The sequence below is a fragment of the Canis lupus genome, chromosome 31, assembly GCF_011100685.1.
Source record: "Canis lupus familiaris isolate Mischka breed German Shepherd chromosome 31, alternate assembly UU_Cfam_GSD_1.0, whole genome shotgun sequence".
NCBI lineage: Eukaryota > Metazoa > Chordata > Mammalia > Carnivora > Canidae > Canis > Canis lupus.
Window position 1 is genome coordinate 4,294,111 of NC_049252.1, and position 4,642 is coordinate 4,298,752.

General features: G+C 35.5%; 1 pseudogene; it reads right to left on the minus strand.

Moving 5' to 3' along the window:
* Window positions 1-2,225: 2,225 nt before the first annotated feature.
* Window positions 2,226-3,420, minus strand: LOC119877784 (annotated as a pseudogene).
* Window positions 3,421-4,642: the final 1,222 nt, after the last annotated feature.

Here is a 4,642-nt window from a genome sequence, read left to right on the forward strand (position 1 = left end):
CAAGTAGCACATAATCAGCACATAGTTATATTAGCACGCAAAGGGTCCTCAGTATTTTTAATGAAAAGATAAATGACTAATGTATGAATGAATATTGAATTTTTTATTTGTAGTAAAACTACACTTTTTTAATTTATTTATGATAGTCACACAGAGAGAGAGAGAGAGGCAGAGACACAGGCAGAGGGAGAAGCAGGCTCCATGCACTGGGAGCCCGACGTGGGATTCGATCCCGGGTCTCCAGGATCGCGCCCTGGGCCAAAGGCAGGCGCCAAACCGCTGCGCCTCCCAGGGATCCCCAAGTCTTTTTTTTTTAATGCTAAAAGCCAGAGTGGAATAAAATTTCTATACCTTTAGAGCATAGGAAACATGAGAAAAAAGTAGCATACTCATATGGCAAATTCATCTACGAGACAAAACAAGTGGCTGACAGCTTTCTTTGTAAAAAGTAGCATTGCATACTAAAAATGAAAAGATATTTAGAACATAGGAGTACAAATTATGAAAATAATTATATATCAGGAGATTCTTTCCTATTTTAGTAGTAAAATGCTGTATACTAAGAATTTCATCCATTCTTTGCATGCTTGAAAACCTTGCTAGGTAGTACCTCACTCTGTTGTACAAAAATATCATTTTGCATAATTATTTGACCAGTTCACTATTCAAGTCCCTTAAAAATATGATTAAACTTTCCCTGACCCTTTGGCATTAGAAATAGAGCTCCTGGATTAATGGTTTCATCTTGCTCCTTGAGTATTCTCGGTTGTGGGGCGGCGGGGGTGGGGTGGGGGGGAGTTGTGTTCTTCCTGAGTTGTGTTCCAGTTTATATCTGCTGAGGAATATTCTCATTCATGTGCATCTTACTGGCATCTGCTACTAAAATCTGCAGCTAATCATTTTTGTCTTATTTCTCTTGACTTAGGACTTAGTGGTGTCCCTTTATGGCTGTTCAGCTGAGGTACAGAATACAAAATGCTATTCTCTTAGACACAGGAACTGCATAAATATATTCCAGTCTAACAGGTTTAGTTGTGTTGTCCACAAAGGAATTCTAGGTATATTTGTATTAATATATGTGTATATGTGTGCATGTGTGGGTATATATATATATATATATATATATATATATATATACTGCGATTATAATATCTACATATATGAAAGATATATCATATCAGATATATATGCATATATGTAAATTTACATATATGTAAATATTCACAAATCAGGGTGAATAATTTTTTTGTTTTTATTTTTTAAGTTTATTTTTGAATACTACCATATATACTATTAAGTTAATTCTGTTGCATATCTTCTTGCACTAATGCATTACATCACATCTGAAAAACATTTCATGTCTTAATTTTATCTAAATAGGGATGACTTTAGGCAATTTTTTTTTCCAGGAAAATCTTCACAACATTGGCAAAGGCTTTAATGTACTAAATGCCCTACAGTATTAATGTTGTAATTATTGAAGACTTGTTCAGAGGTAATGAGCTAAAGTGTTGGCAGAATCTGTGATTATGAAAGCCTAATTGTTGGACATGAGATCCCCCTCACCACAGAAACACATATCAAAAAGCTTGATTCTCATAAATCCCTCTTAGTAGGCTATCCAACAACATTTCCCTTTGGCTGACAATTTATGTGGTATTCAGCTGTATGTCCTGGATGCTCTGAGTCCTCATAATCATATTATGTCTGCTCTTGCTCATTTTGAAACTGGCAAACTCATACGTGGTGAGTTGATTATTTAGTTGGCGGTTTCCTATTTTATTTCTGGAAAAGAAGTTGGTTGAATAGACCTTGATAATAAAAAAATATACCTTCTTGAGTTTTAAGGTCAGGCTCTTTCAGTTATTTATGAGGAACTCTCTTAACAAAGAGATATTTAAATATATATATTTAATCTTTAAAGTCTTATGTTCCATATTCATATTAATTATAAATTCTGCTGTGAAGATTTTTTTTAAAGTTTCCTTTTATTAACCATCTATAACACTTCTATCCAGATCACTACAGCTTAAAATAGATCACTACCCTTTTGCAGCTATTTAGTAGCCAAGAGCAATGGATAAGATCCATACAGCAATTCTGAAAAGTTCGCACTGTCAGTTCAGAACATCTGCTTCACCGAGCCGGATTGCTGATTATTTAAAAAGAATGATAAGAAATTAAACATCACAAATATGTTTTTGTCACCATTAAATGTCTGAATTTTAAACAGATTCTTGGACTGGTGGTTCATATCCATCAGGTTGTTCAACTTTAGCACCGGTCTCATCCCCAGTAGTTTTTCCAGAACTACTACCTTCACCATGAAGCTCCATGAGTTTTCCCAATTCAAACTTGGGCTTCTTCAGCAATTTTACTTTTCTAACAAAGACATCATGGAGTGGGTAAATAGACTGACAAGCTTTTTCTATATCTTTTCCGATGCTGTCTGGAATCAATTTATTGACCACTTCTTTCAAATCATTTGTCTGCACCTCTCAGGTCATGATTTCCATCATCTTTTTCCGAATTTGGCAGACCTGTTGGTTCTGAGCGTAAGAGGTCTTCCGAATCTGATTATTGCATTTTTTAGTAAAACCAACACAAAATAGACGAAGCAAATAACCATCAGTAGTTTTTACATCAACATGGGCTTCAATCATGGTCTGCCATTTTTTGACCATGGAGCACATTTTGTCACGGGTAAGATCCATGGAAATTAGTCCGGCAGTTTTTGCCCTGCACACCCTCAGTGATTAGCTTGAATTTCCTAAATGCAACTTCATCATTCTGCAGATCAGCAAGGCTAACTTCAAAAATGTGACCCTTGAGACCGTCAGATGTAATTTTGGTTCCTTGAGTTCTTGTGACTAGTATTTTTCCAGTATTTCTTATATTGAACATAGCTGGTGCTTTCACATCATACCAATCTTTCTTAGAAAATGGATCAACCTCTTTCTTCTTGGCTCCCTTTTTGCCGCCTTTCGTAAGGCACTTGTTCTTGCCAACTGCCACGACGCTGCTCTGGGAGCCAAAAGGGCTGCTGTGAAGATTTGAGAGCTAATTTAAAGTCTTTAAAATTGTGGGATCCCTGGGTGGCGCAGCGGTTTGGCGCCTGCCTTTGGCCCAGGGCGCGATCCTGGAGACCCGGGATCGAATCCCACATCGGGCTCCTGGTGCATGGAGCCTGCTTCTCCCTCTGCCTATGTCTCTGCCTCTCTCTCTCTCTCTGTGACTATCATAAATAAGTAAAAAATTAAAAAGAAAAAAGAAAGAAAGCTTTAAAAAAAATAAAGTCTTTAAAGTTGTAACAGAGCATCATACTCCTCTGATATTTTAAATAGAAAATTTGTGCATAAATACCTATTTTATGGTCATTTTTAATATTTAGATTACTTCTCACAGCTCTTCAGACTGCATGTTACTATGATATCAAGCAAAATTAAAAGTAGACATTATTAAAGTGTAGTACTTTCTTCTTCCTTACATCTCAGTCTCTCAGGCTTTACCTAAGCCAATTTTAAAGAATATCTTCTTCCTACCAATAAGTCATTGCCAGAAGATATTTATGAAGATGTTAGACAGTAACGAGTCCAGGACTAATAGGAAGGTAAGTATATTCCCAATCTCACTGTATCACTGATGATTCTTGAAATATGGGAACCATGTGTATGTTTGCGTGTGTAAGTGTGTACTCATAACTTGAGAAACACTGGAGTCACTGAATCCAACTTGTGGAGCCAAGCAAGGTTTATTAGTGGAAGTACCATTAGAGCTGAATGTTGAAGAGTCAGTAGGATGACAACAGAAATTTAAAATAATAATAATAATAATAATAATAATAATAATAATAATAGGTTGGGGAGGCCTGGGTGACTCAGCGGTTGAGCGTCTGCCTTTGGCTCAAAGCCTGATCCTGGATTCCTGGAATCGAGTCCCTTATCAGGCTCCTTGTTTGGAGCCTGCATCTCCTCACTCTGCCTGTGTCTCTGCCTGTCTTTCTGTGACTTTCATGAATAAATAAATAAAATCTTAAAAAAAATTAGATTGGAGTAAGATGGAAATAATCTTTATATTTTTCACTTTAGAGTTTGAATTTTTATCAACTAGTCAGCAGACAGCACAGTACTTAAAATGACCTGGCATGATCAATTTTGATCTTTAATACCTCTAGAAGTAGTGCAGAGGATGAATAGGAAGGAAAAATTGTCAAGGAGTCAATCTCAAAGTTGCTTCAATGATCTAGGTAAAATAGGATTATAAGAATGTGCCTTATTTTATGTTAGCAAATATTTAGCAAGTGTTTTATTTTTACAACACCAGTGCTTAACTTCTCCGTGAAGACTTCTCTAGTCTTTCTAACCATCTTGATATTATTAATTTTGATATTTCTAATTTTGAAAACTAGTATAGAGTCCTATAATCAGTACTGTTCTGATTACATGTTAGATTTTTGTATGTACTTTGACCTCTATAACTTGACTATAAATAGATCTCTTAGAACATATAGGAGAATGTCAAGTACATAGTATGCATTCAATATATATAAATTAGAATTTTTTAAAGTTTGTCACTGAAGTATAGTTTTAGTGTGATGTATTTAGTGTTTTAGTAAGGACACTGGTAAAACTATAACTGAAAG